This window comes from Tamandua tetradactyla, chromosome 3 (assembly GCF_023851605.1).
Source record: "Tamandua tetradactyla isolate mTamTet1 chromosome 3, mTamTet1.pri, whole genome shotgun sequence".
NCBI lineage: Eukaryota > Metazoa > Chordata > Mammalia > Pilosa > Myrmecophagidae > Tamandua > Tamandua tetradactyla.
In genome coordinates this window covers 171,348,975-171,368,654 of record NC_135329.1, presented here as the reverse complement: position 1 = coordinate 171,368,654, position 19,680 = coordinate 171,348,975, and the positions used below count along the sequence as shown (strand labels likewise).

Genomic DNA, 19,680 nt, shown 5'->3' with positions numbered 1-19,680 from the left:
CCCAGGGATGAGTCTGGCCCTGGCATTGTGGGATTGTGAAAGCCTTCTTGATCAAAAAGGGGAATAGAAATGAAGCAAAATAAAGTTTCAGTGGTTGAGAAATTCACATAGAGTTGAGAGGTCATTCTGGCGGTTATTCTTATGCAATATATAGATATTCCTTTTTAGTTCTTAGTGTATTAGAATAACTAGAAGGAAATACCTGAAATTGTTGAACTTCAATCCAGTAGTCTTCATTCTTGATGATGAATGTATAACTATATGGCTTTTACACTGTGACCATGGGATTGTGAAAACTTTGTGACTGACAATCCCTTTATCCATGGTGTGGACAGATAAGTAAAGAAATAAAGATTGAAAAATAAATACATAATGGGGTGGTAGGTAAGGGATATGGCATGCTTTGTGTGTTCTTTTTAATTTTAATTTTTTTGGATAATGAAAATGTTCTAATATTGTGGCGATGAATGCACAACTATATAATATTGTGAGCCATTGATTGTGTACTTTGGATGATTATATGGTATGTTAATATATTTCAATAAAATTGCATTAAAAAAAGAAATGCAGTGTGTTATTGGCACAAGAACAGACAATCACGTTAAAGGGACTAACTAGAAAGTCCAGAATTAGACCCAAGTGTATGAGATAAAGGAAGCATTTTAAATCATTGGGGAACAAGAGATTATTTAATAAATGGTTTTGGGACAACTGGCTGGTCTGATGCAAAAATATAACAATGAATCCTTGCCTAATTTCTGATACCAAAATAAATCCTAGATGTAAAAAAATAAAAGGATGAAAAGAGTGGACTATGACTGGGGGAAATATTTAAGGACAGCCATACAGCGTCATTGTTTAACCATCTGCTCAGCAAAGGTGAAAATAAAATCTCGAGGAGGATGCAAAGGAAAGGACACACTCACAATTTTTTGTAAGAGTGTAATTTGTACTGCCCTTTTGGGGGTCACTTTGGTAATATGCACCTACATCTAATGGTGCACAACCTTTGACACAGCAGCACCATGCCAGGAGATTAACCCCAAGGAAAATAATTGGATAACTATATATGCAAAAAGATGTTTATAACTGTGTAGTTTATAACGACAAGAAATTGGAAATAGCCTGTAGGTAATTTTTAAATGTATCACAGTATATCCACATCTGGTAATATCATCCTATCTTTAAAAAGGGTTGTGTTTTAGTTTCCCAGCTGCCAAAACAAATAGAACAGTTGGCTTAAACAATGGGAATTAATTTTGAGTCTTGGAGAAGCCCTGAATTAGGCATGAGCAAGGTGATGCTTTGTCTTCAAAGGCAGATTGTGTGGCTGGCTGCTGGCAATCCTTGGTCCTTGTTTTCTCTGTCACGTGGCAGTGCACGTGGTGGTATCTTCTCCTTTCTTCTTGGGGTCCTACTGATATCCACGCTCTCTCCATGGCTTTTTTTTTTTTTAATTAAAAAATTTCATTCTAATAACACATATGTCAAAATAAAAACTCCACATATCAACATTAGTAGGCTACTACTCAGTTATCACTAAAAGGAATTAAAACCTTAAACACATTTATTACATATAGAAAAGGGCAAAATCAATCAATTAAACAATCCTTTAAAATTTGCATGGCTTTTTTGGTCCAAATTCCTATGATTATAAGGACTTCAACTATAATGATTTAGGCCCACCCTCACTCAGTTTGGGCACACCTTAACTAATGACATCTTTTAAAAAAATTTTTTTTTATTGTATAATATATCATATACACGAAGCAAAGAAAGAAAAAAGCAGTAGTTTTTAAAGTACTCTTCAATACGTAGTTACAGGACAGATCTCAGAGTTTGTCATGGGCTACCATACCATCCTTTCAGATTTTCCTTCTAGTTCCTCCAGAATATAGGAGGCTAGGAGGCTTAAATATTTTTTTATCATCACAATCGACTTTTTTTTTTTTTGGTGAAAAATAACATATGTACAAAAACGCAATATATTTCAAAGCACAGCATCACAATTAGTTGTAGAACAGCTATCAGAGTTTGGCATGGGTCATGGGTTACAGTTCCATAATTTTAAGTTTTTACTTCTAGCTGGTAACTAATGATATCTTTAAAGGTTAACTAATGCCATCTTCAAATGGGTTCACACCATCGGACCAGGGGTTGAGACTTGAACATGCCTTTCGTGGGGATATGATTCAATCCCCAACAGGTGATTTGTACCAATTTTTACATATATATATTTGGTGGTCGATAAGGTCTTCAAGATCTATTTTTGAGTGAAAAAGCCAGTTGTTAAACAGCACATATGTGTATATATGTATATATATAAGAAGAGGTCTAGAAGAACATTCACCAAAGGGTTATAGTTGAATCTGGATAATGGGATTTTCTTCCTCATTCCTCTAGGCATAATAAAGTTTTTTACACTGATCATATATTATGTTTATAAATGGTAAAAACAAAGAAATATATTTTTTTGGTATGCTGTTTGGCGGGGTCACATTTTATTATTTTTCCATGTGAGTATCCTGTATTGAAGCACCATTTGTTGAACATTGGTTTGTTTATTTTTGTTTGTTTTGCTTTTTTGTTTTTTGGGAAGTGTACAGACCAAGACATATATATATATATATATATATATATATATATATATATATGTTTTTTTTTTTTTAAAGAAAACAAGAAAGCCCACAAAGTATAAGGTTAAGAGTTTTTTGTTTTTTGTTTTTTTTTTTGCATGGGCAGGCACCAGGAATCAAACCCGGGTCTCTGGCATGGCAGGTGAGAACTCTGCCTGCTGAGCCAACACGGCCACCCTAAGGTTAAGACTTTTAAAATGCACCCATTGGATCGAGAAAACCTTCTTGACCAAAAGAGGGAAGAGAGAAATGAGATAAAATAAAGTTTCAGTGACTGAGAGATTTCAAACAGAGTCGAGAGGTTGTCCTGGAAATTATTCGTATGCATTATATAGATATCCCTTTTTAGTTTATCGTGTATTGGAGTGGCTGGAGGGAAGTAGAATTGCCCTAGGTGTTCTTTAGGATTGGCTGGAATGGTTTTGGTTGGGGTTTGGCAAGTTATGATAGATAGAAATGTCTAACTGAAGCTTGCATAAGAGCAACCTCCAGAGTGGCCTCTCGACTCTATTTGAACTCGCACAGTCACTGATACTTTGCTACACTTCTTTTCCCCCTTTTGGTCAAGATGGAATTGTTGATCCCACAGTACCAGGGCCAGACTCATCCCTGGGAGTCATCTCCCACATCACCAGGGAGAATTTCACCCCTGGATGTCATGTCCCACGTTGTGGGGAGGGCAATGGTTTCACTTGCAGAGTTGGGCTTAGAGAGAGTGGGGGCACATCTGAGCAACAAAAGAGGTCCTCCAGAGGTGATTCTTAGGAATACCTATAGGTAGGCTAAGCTTCTCTGCTACCTACATAAGCTTCATAAGAATAAGTCTCAAGATCAAAGGCTTGGCCTTGATAGTTTGTTTTTTTCCCTTCTTTTTATTAATATGGTATATTACATTAATTGATTTTCTTATGTTGAACCACTATTGCATTCCTGAGATAATTCTTTTAGTGTACTGATGGATTCAATTTGCAAGTATTTTGTTGAAAATTTTAATATATTTTATGTATTTATGTAACCACAACCATATAAAGTTGTGGTTAGAGAGATGAGATGACATACATTTATCACTTAAGATCACATTTGTTGCATTCCACAGAAAGTGATATTAACAGTGACTTAAGCAAAATAGAAATTAATTGACTGTCCATGTAAAAGAAGTCCAAAGATAGGCTATCTAAGACTGTCTAAAAGCATGACATCTGCTTTTGCACTGCCCTCTTTGATACATGACTTCCAGTTCGTGACCCAATATGGCCACCTGTGCTCCATTCATCACATCCAAATTCCAGCCATTCATAAGAGGAAAGGACGAGTGTATCTTTATGGACATTTCCATTAAAGACATGACTGCTTATATACTATTATCTAGAAGTGCTTCCGGTGGCTTTCTACTCAAAGAATTAATGTTTCTATTAATAGAAACTGGCACAGTTTCTGTCACAGTATGTGACGAACTTTTGTGAACTTGAAATACTCTGAATACTATAAAGCATCATTTTTTAATATTGCCATGAGGCAACCCACGTATATTCATTCATCAAATATTTATTAAATACCTGCTATTGTTATAGCACTAGAGCTGACATCTCATACAGTTCTTCATATATTTTCTTAGTCAATTTATGTTATCTTCAATAAAGGATTTGAAGGATTAATGTAGTTGTAACTTTTTTCTGCTTTGCAGAGCTTGAGGGAACAGGGAACTGCTAAAATATTCCTTTCTATGGATGAAGCAGGGAGCAGGGTGACATTGTAGTATGTCATAAATGACATCTCTAGCTCAACGGTACAGACACTGTGTATTTTTCTTTCTGGCTCACAGAAGTTCTGACTTTTGTCATCAGTGCTTTGTGTTGGTTTTTATCTTGTGTCCTCACTTGCTTTGTATACATGTTTCTCTCCCTATTTAAATCACATGTGCGGAATTCTCCATCTTTTGCCCTTCTCCCTTAATGGGGATCTTAGTGTTTGAAAAGACATGTACTTTATTTAAGAAACAAAAAACAAGCAAACAAATACATTTGCACATAACCTAATAGTGGGCAGAGATGTGTAACTTGGAAGGGATTTATGATGTCTAACACCTTTCCTCCTAATCTTTCAGTAATTGATGGCACTGGGCCTTTTAAAAAGTCTTGTTTTGGCTTGAAAAATTTAAAACCTTCAAAAAATAACCATGAGCCCACCTCTGAGGTTGAACAAATGTTAACACTGTACCGTGTTCAATAATTTTTTAAATTAGATTTGGAGCTTCTTCCCTAGATAAATATATGTTTTGCCCTTGCATCATTTATGTCTCAACACAAATGTCTCCTTATCTGGGATACCTCCTGTGTTCTTTTCATGTAAAAAGTACCTTTCTATCAGCCTCTAACCCTTTTCTCCTAGCACTGTTCACCTCCTGACATAAGCAATGTATTTATTTGTTCATCTTCTGTCTTGTCTTCCTCCACTAGAATATTAGTTCTGTGAGAACTGGGACTGGCTTTTTTCTTGATTGAGTCACTCACACCCACAACTATGGCCCAGACTTTAAAGGACGAATATAGCTGGAATCCTCCTTCAGGCCTCCCGGATGTAGCACCTTCTCTCTGTGCCCAGCAAGAGCCCCCATTCTAAAGTTGTATATATTCTTCCCAACCTTCTCTTTATATGCTCAAATTTTATTTGTACTTATTTATTTATTTATTTATTTTTTACATGGGCAGGCATCAGGAATCGAACCCGGGTCCTCTAGCATGGCAGGCAAGCATTCTTGCCTGCTGAGCCACCGTGGCCCGCCCTTTATTTGTACTTTTAATATATGTGTGTGCATGTGTGTGTCTGAATGCCCAAAGCAATAGATTGTGTATCTTGAAAAACAGTGCATATGCAATTTGTGTGCTCTGTAACTTGCTTATTTCTACTCAACATTATGTGTTTGTGATTTATCTATGTGGGTATTTGAGCATTATTTCATACATTTCATATTCTTAAAATAATCCTTCTAGGATTTTATTACAGTGTGCCTCTTCTTGGCCAGACCCTTTTAATCATGACCGTATCATTACCCTTTTATTTGTTGGGCGTGTTTTCTAAGTCTGACCTTCAGTAGCAGTTGCTTTAAGCATAACAGTGGGTTAGAAGGGAGACCAAATAAGGATGGTTCATTAGGATTGTATTCTTTGTAAAAATAGAAATAATTTCAAATGACATTTTTAGATAGTGGATTTTACTCAGCACCACTGAATCCATTTAATTATAAAATTCTCTTTTTCAAAGAATTATTATTTTTGTAGTTGGTACCTTGGAAAATAGATTTCCCTCAGAAATAAATTCATATTTTAATATATAGTTCTCCAACATTAGAAAACCTTTAATGGCTTTCATCCCAAGGAAGAAAAACTAGAGAACAAATGTATCAACTTGACCTAAGGTAATATTAAGAACCTGGCTTTAGACAAGATTCTAAGTGTCAGAGAGATCTGTTTAACTTATAATTTGACTTCAGGCAGAGGTACAGCATAACTGCAATGCTTGGGTTTTCTTTACAATATATTTAAATATCCTCTTTTTGAACTTCCTATTGAAAGAATAATTGCTAGAGTATGGGAAAAGTTTTATTTTAAAGGACTTCATGTATTATGTAGATGTAATTGTAGATGTAATTGAAAAAAGCCAAGGAAGATTTTATTGCCCATAATTTTGAATAGTGGCTTAGTAGTCCTGGACTAAACATGAAACTTTTCTGGAAAGATCAAATGATTGACTGTATTTTCATTTTCCTCATAAGAAATCCATCTTGAAGCTACACTATGACCATCTTAATTCTAAAGATATGGCCAGATTTTAGTTAGCCATTCAACAATTTCAAATAGGTCCTGTTAGCAGTTCCTAAACTTGATTAGCATATTTCCCCCAATCCTATTAATCTTTAATATTTAAAAAACAAAATTTAAAACTTATGTGGCAGTTAAATGAACTATTTCTCTTCAGTCGGCAGACATCTGTTGGGCCTCGGTCGTGATCCTGGGGCTATGACGGGGGCCGGACTTGAAGAGGACTAGGACAGGGTTCCTATCCCCCTGGGTCACAGAATCAGGTGGGTGAGACGGATATGAAAACCAAGGTCTGAAAGGAAACGGTCAGTGCCAAAGTGGGAGTGGAAATGTTGGGGGACTGTACGCCCTTTGTGTGACCAGGACTCTCAGAGAGTTAGAGGGCTGCACTCAGCGCAGCGTGGGGAAGTGGAGTGGGGGGTGTGGAGTGGGGGTCACAGGAGAGCTTTTAAGCCCACCCTCCCTCTGTACCAACCTCCTTCTCTAAGCCACTAATGATGATGATGGTGATGAAAATGGTAGTGGTGGTCATTGTATTAATGGTAATTTTTGATTTGAGAACAACTTTATAAACTTTTAATTTTTATTACATTTTAACATATAGCCTAAGCATAACAATCTGCCTGAAATACAAAAGCAGCCCCAGTAGACTGCCACCAAAAGTGCTCCCAAACTGAAATTCTGGAATCACCAGAATTGGACTCATTATTTGACTATTTTAGCTCCTTTCAATCACTGGTGTCTCTACTGTAAAAAGAAAGGATTTTAATTGTAATGAAATGCACATGACATAAAAATAATTTTAACTATTTTAAGTGGACAATTATTTGACATAAAGTACATTGACAATATTACGTATGCTGTGTAGTTTACACCACTATCTATTTCCAGACTGAGTTCATCATCCCAAACCAAAACGCATCCTCATTTAGCAATACCACTTCGTTCCTCCCTCCGTTACCCCTGGTGACCACTATTCTGCTTCCTATCTCTATGAATTTGCTTATTCTAAGTTTTTAAAAGCTTTTGGATTTAAAAAATATTTTTTGGCATGGGCAGGTGTATTAGTTAGGGTTCTCTAGAGAAACAGAATCAACAGGAAATGGAATTTGCTTATTCTAAGTTTTTAAAAGCTTTTGGATTAAAAAAATTTTTTTTGGCATGGGCAGGTGTATTGGTTAGGGTTCTCTAGAGAGACAGAATCAACAGGAAATATTCATAAATATAAAATTTATAAAAGTTTCTCATGTAACCACGGGAACGTAGAGTCCAAAATCCATAGGGCAGGCTGTGAAGCTGATGATTCTGATGGAGGGTCTGGACGAACTCCACAGGAGAGGGTCACTGGCCGAAGCAGGAAGAGAACCTGTCTCTTCTGAATCCTCCTTAAAAGGCTTCCCGTGATTAGATTACGTATCACTCATTGCAGAAGACACTCCCCTTGGCTGATCACAAACAGAATCAGCTGTGGATGCAGCTGACGTGCTCATGAGCTAATTCTATGAAATGTCCTCATTGCAACAGACAGGCCAGCACTTGCCCAACCAGACAAACAGGTACCACCACCTGGCCAAGTTGACACATGAACCTGACCATGACAGAAAGGGAATCGAGCCTGGGTCTCCGGCATGGCAGGTCAGAATTCTGCCACTGAGCCACTGTTGCACTGCCCTATTCTAAGTATTTAATATAAGAGCAATCATACAATATTTGTCCTTTTTTATCTGACTTATTTTTATCAGACTCAACACATTGACTTCAAGGTTCATCAGTGCTGTAACATGTACCCGCCCTTCACTTCTTTTTATGGCTGAATAGTGTTCTGTCCATCGTATGGAGATACCACACTTTGTTTATTCATTCTTCTGTTGATGGACACTTGGGCTGTTTCCACCTCTTGGTTATTGTGAAAAATGCTGCTATGACCATTGGTGTACAAGTACATGAGTCCTTGCTTTCAATACTTTTGGGTATACAATTAGAAGTGGAATTGCTAGGTCATATGAATTATTCTTTCTGAGGATCTGCCAAACTGTTTTCCACAATGGTTGCACCATTTTACCTTCCTACCAACAGTGTACAAGGATTCCTATTTCTCTGCATCCTCATCAACATTTGTTATTTTCCATTTTTTAAAAATAATAGCCATCTTTGTGGGTGTGAAGTGGTAGCTCATTATAGTTTCAATTTGCATTTCTTTAATGGCTAATGATCTTGAGCACCTTTTCATATACTTATTGACCATTTGAATATCTTTCAGAAATGTCTTTTCAGATCCTTGTCCTGTTTTTTAATTGGGTTGTTTGTCTTTTTGTTGTTGAGCTGCAGGTGTTCTTTATATATTCTAAATATTAAAACCTTATCAGATGTATGGTTTCCAAATATTGTCTCCTTGTGTAAGCTGGCTTTCCCTTTCTTGATAATGTCCTTTGATGCAGAAGTTTTTAATTTTGGCAAGTCTATTTTATCTATTTTTTTCTCTAGTTGTTTCTGCTTTTGATGTAAAATCTAAAAATCCATTGCAATTACTTCATTACTGCCTTTTTTGTGTTTACTTTTTTTTAGTGTACCATTTTGATTCTCTACTTTCCTTTTATCTGTATTTTTTTAGTTATTTTCTTAGTGGTACCTTTGTAATTATTATTAAAATCTTAAAGCATTAACAATCTAATTCGACATACTAGTCCCAACCTAATTTCAGTAGTTTACATATTTGCCTGTTAAGCCATAAGGGGTAGGGCAGAAGAGCAGCTGCAAACCAAAAGTACAATGTAACAAGAGTTTTATTTACCTATGTAGGTTCATTTACCAATGTTCTTTATTTCTTCCTATGGCTTTGAGTTACTGTCTAGTGTCCTTTTAGTTCAGCCTGAAGGATTCTCTTTAGGTTTGCTCGTGGGGCAGGTTTTCTGGTAATGAAGGCTTTCAGATTTTGTTTACCTGAAAATATCTTAATTTCACCTTCATTTGTGAAAGGGAATTTTGCCAGATACAGAATTCATGGCTTTTCTTCAAGGACTTTAAATATATCATCCCACTGTCTTGGTTTCTGATGAGAAATGTGCTGTTATATGACAAGTTGCTTCTCACTTGCTGCTTAAATCTCTTTGTCTTTAGATTCTGACAATCTCACTCAAATGTGTCTTCGTGTAGATCTCTTAGAGTCTGTTTTGCTTGGAGTTCATTGAACTTCCTGCATGTGCACATTATTATCTTTTATCAGATTTGAGAAGTTTTCAGCTATTATTTCTTCCAATACTTTTCCTGACCCTTTCTCTCTCTCTCTTATTCTTCTGGGCTCCAATGATTTCTATGTTGGTACACCTGATGATGTCATTTTTCTTCATTATTTTTCCTCTCTGCGCCTCACACTGGATAATTTCAATGATCTTGTATTCAAGTTTGTTGATCCGTTCTTCCATCTGTTCAAATCTGCCACTGAATCTGTTTAGTGAGTTTTTCATTTCAATTACTATACTTTGCAGCTCCAAAATTTCTGTTTGGTTCATATATAAACATATGAACCAATATATGTATATGTATATATATATATATGTGTGTGTGTGTGTGTATGTATATATATATACCTTAAGTAATTTTGTTCAGATGTTTTCCTAATTTCCTTTGGTTCATTATATATGGATTCCTTTAGCTCACTGAACATATTTAGGATGATTGTTGAAGTCTTTGACTATAATTCCAATATATGCACTTCCTCTGTGATGCTTTCTGGAAAGTTCTTTTATTTATCTTTCCTGTGTATGGTCTGTATTTTTTCCTGTTTCTTTGTGAGCTTTGCAATTTTTTGTTGAGAACTGGACATTTAAAGTATTATGTTGTTAATACCCTGGAAATCTACTTCTCCTACTCCTCTAGGATTGCTAATTTGCTTTGTTGTTATTGCTGAGGGCTAGAATAATCAATTTGTGACTTTTTCAAACTAGATTTGTTCCTAAGTGGGGAATGGAAAGAGGGAAGAGGGGAAGAAAAACTAGGCACTGCCTTTTTAAGACTTCTTTATCACTTTTCCCTGAGAGGGGTTAGAATGGCTGTCCTTAAAGCCCACCGCCTCCCGTCCCTCCCACCCCCTCCCAGCAGTCTGAAGTGGCTGACCAACAGCAGTGTTTGTCCATCAGCCATACACCCCTGGATTTTGGAGCCCACAGTGTACTAGGAGTATGGGCTGCAGTTCCCACTGCTGCCTGCCATGTGGTTGGGGGGTGGAGGGTGGTAATTACTGCATAGAGGGTGAAATTCACCCATATTTACCACAATTTACCATCTTCTTCCTCCAGCTCTTCCTGAATGTCATACAATGTCCACTAGACATTGTATTGGGTTTCAGATTGTTGATTCAGACAGTTCCTGCCAGTTCAAGATTTGTTTTGGGAGAATGACTGATTCCTGGAGCTTCCTACTCTGCCATCTTCCCACAGCCTTTCCTCATCTGGTGCCTCTGTTTGAGAGCTCCTTGTGTTTAGCACAAATGCCTGAAGTCTATATCAGGGTCTGAGGCTTAAATCCTGTAGTTGCCTAATAAATGAATGTAGTGGATGTTCTCATGAGTAACTTCCTGGCCACCACCCTCCCCCTCCCTCATGCTTTGACTATCCTCATCTTCGCAGGAAGATCCCAAGTCCGTGAACAGACCTGTCTCTGCACAATGAGGGTTGGTAGTCTTCTGTGCTCCAGATGTCTGATTACATTACAAACAGACCTATTTGCTTTCAGGCAAGCAAATGTTTTCTCTGTTCAACTGAGCTTTTAAAGGTTTCATTAGGAAGCTAATCATTAGCCCTGATTAAGCAAGCACTGCATGTTTGGCATGAATATTTTAACTTCCTATTTCCAAGCTGGCTCAGCCTTCTCAGTGTTACTGATTGTCACCTGGAACCAACAGTTTTCAGTCGCTTGCACAGTTTGCCCTCCATTATCAGGGAGTATTTCCCCTCTCTCCATTCAACTGGGGAAAAAATCCAAAGCTTAGTCAGAGCCTCAAACATGATCTAGTTCTTTGATGCTCATTAGAGGACCTTTCTCTCACAATGAAATACTGAAGCTACTACTCTGCTTACTCCACTATAGGAAAAGAGACTAAACTTTGCTTCTCATTGTAATTCAACTTGAAATTTTCACCATTTGCTACCTTTCCATATTTGTCTTCATAAATATTTCAGGCTTTAATAAGACATATCAGATTTCTTTTTACTGATATTTAAATATGGATATATATATATATATGAGGATGTGCTCAAATCTTTTTATTTTCAAATTAAAGACAGATAAAAAATGGTAAAGATACACAAAACAAAGCAGTTGCTGTCAGTGACTTAGACATCATTGATATCATTGGACACATGATGGATTGGAATAATGGTAGAAAGATTTTCTCTGAGGAAGAACACATTATGACAGCATTTTCCAAAGTGTGTTTCTCAGAGTCCAGAACATGAATCGGACAAGTGCTTAGAGGGGGGAAAAGCACTTCTTTTGAAAATTTCCTTGTGTTTTAATGATTAACAAAACACATTGCCTTGTTAAAGGCTCTGAGAATTCCTGCTGTAAGAAAATGTGGTTTAACTTTCTTAAACATAGTGTTTTCCAAACTCACTTAATTTTGAATGTCTTTTATTTTTTTTTAAACCTAATGCCTAGAATCATCCCTCAGCACCAGTCTTCTATGGAATACACGTTGGGGCACAACTGCTATAGAATGAGTTTTGGGAATAGTCTATGGCAGCGGTTCTCAAACTTGAGTACACATCAGAATCCTAGAGGGCTTTTGAAAACACAGTTTGCAGGGCCTCACCCTCAGTAGGCCTAGGGTGGAGCCTAAGAATCTGCATTTCTAACCAGTTCCTAGGTGAGACTGATGCTTCTGGTTGGGAACCATACTTTGAGAACCACTGATCTTTGGTCAAACTGGAAGGAAAACAAAAGTTCTCAAACATCACAGGCCAGTTGCCACACAATGTGCAAGTTAACACACGCATTCAATGTATACTGATTGAACTGGCTATGTGCCAGGCACTATGCTAGGTTTGGGAATGTTTTGATGGTGGGCACAGGCCTGGTCCTTGCCTCCTGGAGCTGACAGTGTAATAGGGAGACAGACATTAACAGGTGATGGATCGAATCAACAGGAACTTATAAATTGAGAAGACTGCCATGAAGGAAGCAAACAGTGTGCTTTGGTAATGAACAAAAGGTTATCAGGAAAAGGCCTCTATGAGGGGGCAGTGATATTTAAGCTGATTCTGGCCATGAATTGGGGGCCACAAGGAAATGATGGGGTTGTTTCAGGCAGGATAAAGACATGAGGAGTGTTGGGAGAGTGTGCAAGTTCCAGGAACTGAAAGGACGTCAGTGTGGCTGGAGGATGGTGAGTGAGAGAGAAATTGGAGGAAAGGAAGTGTTTTGGTTTGCTAAAGCTGCTGGAATGCAATATACCAGAAATGGAACAGCTCTTAAAGAAAGAATTTATGTTACAAGTTTACAGTTTTAAAGCCATAATGAGGTCCAAATTAAGGCATCCAGGTAAAGATACCTTGACTCTAGAGCGGCCAATGGGTCCAGAACACCTCTGGCAGCAGGGAAAGCAAAGCAAGCTTCTGCTGGGTCCTTTGGCTTTTGATTCCAAACAGTTTCACTGGGGGCATTTTCTTCCTGCATCTCCAAACATCTGGGTCTCCTATTTGCTCTCTCTGTTGACTCTGAAGCTTTTTCCAAAATGGTTCCTTCTTAAAGGACTCTAGTAAGCAATCTCACCTTGAATGGCTGGGGACACATTTCCATGGAAACCACCAAATCATAAGGTCCCACCCACAATTGGGTAGGTCACATCTCCTTGGAAACAACTTAATCAAATATCCCACCCAACAATATTGAATGAGGATTAAAGAACATGGCTTTTCTGGGGTACAAAACAGTTTCAAACAGGCACAGAAAGATTGGTGAGGAGACAGGGAAGGGCCAGTTGATTCCAAGCTGTGTGAACCATGGTGAGGGGTGTGGGTTTCAGTCTAAGTGTAAAAGGTTCTGGTGGATATTTTAAAAAGTCATTCTGGCTGTTGTGTGAGGGGAAGAGTAGAGTCTATGAGACGAGTGGGAAGACGCTTGCTGGGTCAAGGCCGAAATGATGTACCTGGAGTAGGGTGGTAGCAGAGGTCAGGCTGCCATGAACTCATGCGCCACCCTTTTAGATTACTCATATCACTAGAGGTGAAAAGCCATGAATTGTTTCTAGGTAGGTATTGGGGTAGGACATGCAGGATTTGGTGGTGAAGTAAATGTAAGGGGCAGGGAAGAGAGAGATATCAAGAAAGACTCCCGGGTTCTTGGCTTGAGCCAGTAGGGAGGAGAAGGGGAAGAGCTGTAGGAGGAGGATGAGCAATTGTATACCATCATGTGCCAATTCATTTCTGAGAGAGGGGACAGAACTAAAGAGTGGCTTTTCAGGAGACAGTGAAGTAATACCATGGTCGCCATTATTCTGCAAATATAACAACTGACTGCTTTCTGGCATACAAGGGAAATGGTGTTTGAGTTTAATAAAGTGTTATTATTAGAGAGTTGTATATATTAATATCAATGGCTATCTGATTTGCCCATGAATTAGGAAATGAATAAAGCCTTATCACACTAAACATAATGTTGTCTTTCTCCAGTAATTCAGAGAACACTTCAGAGAGCAATGCTGTATAACAAATTGAGTGGAATAAAACAACCATTTTATTATGCTGAAGGATTTTGTGAGTTAGGAATTTAGGCAGGGCATGGTGGGGATGGCTCGTCTGATTCCATGATGTTTGGCGCTCAGCTGCAAAGACTTGTCAGCTGGGAGGGTGATTCGACAGATGGGGCCTAGAATCATTTGGAGATGTCTTCACTCACATATCTGGCAGTTGATGCTGGCTGTCAGCCTAAGCACCTACGCATGGCCTCTCCATGTGGCCTGGACTTCCTTACAGCAGGGTGGCCACGGGTAGTTGAATTTCTGACATGTCAGCTCAGGCTCCAAAGGCAAGTCATCATTGCAAAGATCTTGAATCCTTGAATTATACAGGGCAGGTTGCTGAGTTCACATTCCGCTCAGTGGATGCTAGATGAGAGAGAGATTGCTATATTTATCATGCTGCTTCTAGAATAATCTGACTCCTAAGAAACAGGGACCTGGTAAAGGGGAAGGGCTAGGTATTTCTCATTAAAGCAGATGGCAAGGATTTTCTCTTTTTGGCTATGTGCCAGTCACATGATAAATATTATTCCAATCTCTTCTGCTTGCCCAGCACTGAAAGGTAACGTAAGGTAAAGTAAGCAAGTATAGTACATGCTTATCAGGCAAGAGGTATTTTGTAAACCAGGACATGTCAGAACCAGTTTGAATAATGTTAAAACATTACCAGATTTTCCAAGACCCCCACTCTTAAGATCCATTCCTATGAGTTTCATCTATAAAGTAGCAATGTACAGTGCTTCCCGTAAGTGTAGAAATTATCCTTGATGTGATTTTGAGTGATCTTCCTATTTGATGATAGTAAGACACTGCTCTAAGTTGGATGCTCCAGCCCTAAAACATAATCCTTGACCTAAAATAGTAGATTCTAAAAAGGAGAGTGTTGGCATTCCAGAAGTATGCAAGATGATCCATTGGGGGCAATGGAATAGCTACTTTTTTTTCTTTAAAAATGTTTAAATGTGTTTTGTATGTGTCTTATATAATATTAAATATGATAAATAATGTGTGTATGAATTTTATGAATAACCAGTTAAATAAGTAAATAAAGTTTGTATGTGGTCCAAAGTTTTAATTTTTTTTAACTGATAGGGCACTGCTTGAAGGCATGTCTTACCACATTTGTCTGATGCTTTTCACACTTTAATATTTGTGGGGAAACTTCACTTTTCAGAGCTCAGTGCAAGAGTGATTCTAATTTGGGGAACTGACTCATACTATTTGTGGTGGATTGAATTGTGTACTCCAGTTTGGACACGTTCTTGGTCCCCATTCTGGTAGGACCCATTGTAAATGAGATCTCTTCATTACTTATTTAAGGAGTGGCCCTACTGAATCAGGTTGGGTTTTAGTCTGGCTTAGTGGAGTCCTTTGTCAATAGAGTGAAGTCAGAGGGAGAGAGAAGCCACAGGGTGCAGCCAGAAGTCAGAAGTCAGTAAGAGAGAGGCGATAATGTCACCATGTGCATAGCCATGTGATGGAAAAGCCAAGGAACCCTAAATATTCCTGGCCAGCCAGAAGATTCCAACCATTTAGGAAGCAAGCTTTCTAGCCTCTGAACCTATGAGCCAATAAATTCCTGATGTTAAGCCAACTCATTGTATGTTATTTGTTTTAGCAGCTAGGAAACTAAAATACAATCTAAGCTCACAAGAGACTGATTTATAAACCAGAATGCCAAATTTATTATTTTCCATTAGCTTGAAAACTAGACCTGTCGTGCTTTTATTCTTGGACACAGCAATTTCTCTCAAGATACTAAATATCAGACTAGAATTGACTTGATGAACCTCGAACTAGAAAGAAAAACTTTGGTTGCTCAAGAATATTTGCAAGAAGTCTGTATAGCCTTCTAATTCTTGAGTTACAGCATAGAATAGTGACTAAAAGCATGAGCTGTGGTGGCTGTACTGCCTGGGGTCCAGCTGTGGTTCTATTACCTATCAGCTGTATTGTTACTTTGGGCTACATAATTAGCCTCTCTTTACCCCTCTTTCCTTGTTCGTAAATGGAGATACTTGTAGGCCCTACCCACTCCAGGCGTAGTCCATGGAATTTGCTTAGAGCAGGGCCCATGATTAAGTACCCAAACAATGTTAGTGATTTCTTCTCGATTCTAGTGATGCTTTCTTTCTAAAGAAATTACTCAGTCTAGAATCAAAAGCCCCAATTCTCTAAATGTATTTTTACCATAGAACTTCCTCTCTGTGACATCTGTCACTTTCACTGGGTGTCTTTGTCATTTCAGTATCTGAGACCTTATAGAACAGGGATCCTTCCTCATTCAACTTTCTATTCCAGGAACCTTTCAAGACGCCTGGCTCCTAAAAGCTGCCCAGAACTGTTTTTGGTAATGTGCCTCAGAACATGTTTGTGGATTGCAGTTGATTGGATCCAAATTGTATTGCTTTTGGCCAAAGGCGTGAGCATACTTAGAAAAGCACACATCCCACTTGCCAACTCAGAGGTTTTCAGAGCCCAGCAAGCAATACGCATGATGTGGTAGGGAGTGGTGGAAGCTGTGCTGAGCTGGGGGCACGCCCCAATCAAGACATTCAGAGTTATATTTTAAATTCAAATTCTAAAGATGTCTGTGTTGGCCATATGGCTGGTCTAGGATGTGGATCTCCCAGTACACCTTAGAAGTTCTTTAAGCAGATTTGTAGTCCACTTTGTTGTTTTTTAGCCTTTTTGTTTGCTGCTTTTACTACAGTATTCACTTAAAGGCAAGAACAGTATTATTTCTCTTTGTCTCAACAGCCCCCTTCCCCCTAAGTTCACTGTGAAAATTATTAGAAAATTTTTCTGTTCGTTTAATAAAGTTAATCAACTCATTGATATCATCACTATGTCATTTTAAGGTGTATTATCTAAAATAACTCCTAATTTAAAAGCTGCCACATATAGATATTCAGAGTTGCTATTAAAACACATCTTTCATTGTTTAGGTTTTGAAGTGGATGGTTCCTGATGCCAGCACGTTATCTCATAGTTTTATGGTGCATTACCCCTGTACCATAAAAAAAGTTTTCTGTGAAAATTCCAGCAATTGGCTAATTCACTCACTGTCTAGATATGGAACAGCATTTGCCTAGCTTTTCTAGTGTTCGGGGTGCCTCTTCTTACATTTGGCCTCATGGTTCCTAATCTCCAGTCCTGGCTGCTCACAGGTGCTTGCCCACAGGAAACTAGAGACACATCGTGGGATACACTTGCTGTGGTCAGTGCTAATTCAACCTTTCTGTCACCCCAGTAATTACAGGTGGCTGTTTCAGCGATTAGGTTTTATTCACTAAGATGAAAGGCTTGTCTGGCCAGATCATCTGTCAGGTGACGCCTCCCACAGTGTCTGACATGTCTCCATTTCATTTGCCTGTGCATCTCCAGTCATGGGACCTACGAGAAAGGCTCTTGGGCATATTTTTCTTCCCCAGTTTTGGACAATGCCAGTCTCCATTACCCTGGCATTTAGGTGAGGCTGAGTGGGACACACCTTTATCATTTCCCACTTCTGTCCCCACTGTTGTCCTCTTTCTATCAGCCAGCCAAGGCTGAGTATGTTGGACAATGGGTAAAAGCATGGATTAAATAATAATAATAATGGGCAACATTTGTTGAGTGCTAACCCTGTACTAAGAACGGTGTCACATGCTTTATAAGCATTATTTTGTTCCATCCTCACAGATCCCCAGGTGGTAGGTACTGTTATCACCCGATTTTACAAAGAAACGAAGGCTCAGCGGAGAGTCCACTAACTTGCCCCCGATCATGTGACTCTGGGTGGCAGAGCCAGGATTTGAACCCGGTGGTTCTGCCTCCAGAGCTCACCACTGCCATCCTCAGAGGAGGCTAAAATCCAAGGCAGAATAAACTAAGCGTAGAAAACTCAAGGGAATACCGAGGAAGGAACTAGAACTTCTGAGCGACACCGCGGAGAAGGCGTGGAGGTGGAGGGCTGGCCTTCTAAAATAAGCAACACAAGTTAGGGAGGGAGGAGAGTGAGGAGGAAGAAGGCAGCTGTGGTTGAGGAAACCACCGTGCCTGACTGAGCAGAGGCATGGCAGCAGGAAAGCCAGTGCCCCGGGACTGGGAGGGCGCGTGTGGTGGGTGGGAGCGCTCTGGGCTGCGGGGCGTGGAGAGAGGCCGTGGGGAGGTGCAGGGATCCTGCGGCAAGATGTCCTTGGTCCTCTGCAGAGAGCCGGAGGTCTCCCCGCGTCCAAAGCAGCGGCTCCACTGTGCATACTCTCTGCTCAGATGGCCCCGAAGCCCTCGCCTTCTTATTTCTTACTGAAGACACAGTGCTGTGGGGGGAAGGGCTCTTTGAGAGCTGCTCTTTAGCCGGGGGGAGTACTTGACCTGCCTGACCCCACAGGGTGGCCTCCTCCAGAGGACAGAGGGGCCCCTCAGAGGGAAAGGGCTTCCTGTATTGGCCCGCCTGCCTGGGAACTCCAAGAACACAACAGCTGCACTTCCCTCCCTTGGACTTCAGCCACCCCTTCCCCCCACCCTTGACCTTGTGTTGACAGAGAGGGGTCAAGAACAGCAGCCATCAAGGGGTCCTGGCTGCCCAGACGCAGCTGGTAGCGTGTGAGGACACGCCTCCGGTGACCTGAGGAATGTAGAAAGTCCCCACTCGGCCAGATGGGAAATGAAATGGTTTCTCACCCTCTGAATGGAATTTCCCCAGGAACTCTAGTTCCCAGCCCGGTAACCTGGTCTGGGTTATGACAGCTCCAGCACACCTCAGACAGTTTGGGAAATCCATCCCTCTGGGAAAATTCCACCTGTGATCCTGCTTTCTTTTCACCCTGTCCTTTATAAAGCACTTCTGAGGAACCACTCCCTCTCTGTAACCTCCTCAACCCTCTCCTTTTAAGAAATAATGTTAGTCCTTTCCATCAGCAGTATCCCTTCCCCAGCACTGGGCAGGCACTGGCCTATTTATAAAGATTACCAGCCCCTGCATTCTATTTTTTAAGTCTCTGTTCCAACATCAAGATTTCTTATGCCTGGAAGTATTCCACACTAGTAGTTTAATTTTAATGAGAGCCTCTGATCATTCCATACACATGCTTGGGCTTGTCAGAGACAACTAAATAAATGTTCTGCAAAAAAAAAATCTATGATAATTCCCTGGTATCCTAAGCCACAGTTCCCAGGAACTAGTGATTGTGGACATATGTCACTCTCTAGGTCTTACTGTGGGCGAGGTCTCATAAAACCAGAGCTCCACCGTAGTCAGCCCACATTGGAGGACAGCACAAGTGTGCATTATTGATAAGAAATGGTAGCTGCGTCTCATAGTTTCCTGTTACCATTTTCTTAGCAATCCCGTTTTCCCTCCCACTGGTAAGTCCCCAGTTGAGAGCAGCAGAATCAACTGGAAGCCTGAAGGGCTGAGGTTCTGGGAGAAACAGCTTTGAAGCAAAGCCACCTACTCTCTGTGATGGACTGAGGGGGTTGCTCTCTGTAATCGAGGTCAGAGCTGGAC

At 39.7% G+C, this 19,680-nt stretch overlaps 1 protein-coding gene across 7 annotated transcripts in view; it reads left to right on the top strand.

Moving 5' to 3' along the window:
• The window catches only part of ANKRD44 (ankyrin repeat domain 44), a 347,994-nt gene that overhangs the window by 140,099 nt on the left and 188,215 nt on the right, over positions 1-19,680 (top strand). Inside the window, exon 1 of one of the 7 annotated variants that reach the window (XM_077154545.1) lies at positions 2,744-6,717. The exons of the other annotated variants lie outside the window; for them this stretch is intronic. The gene's annotated coding sequence lies outside the window, so the exon portion shown is untranslated. Of the gene's footprint in view, positions 1-2,743; positions 6,718-19,680 lie in introns of those variants that run through there. 7 annotated transcript variants of the gene reach the window in all.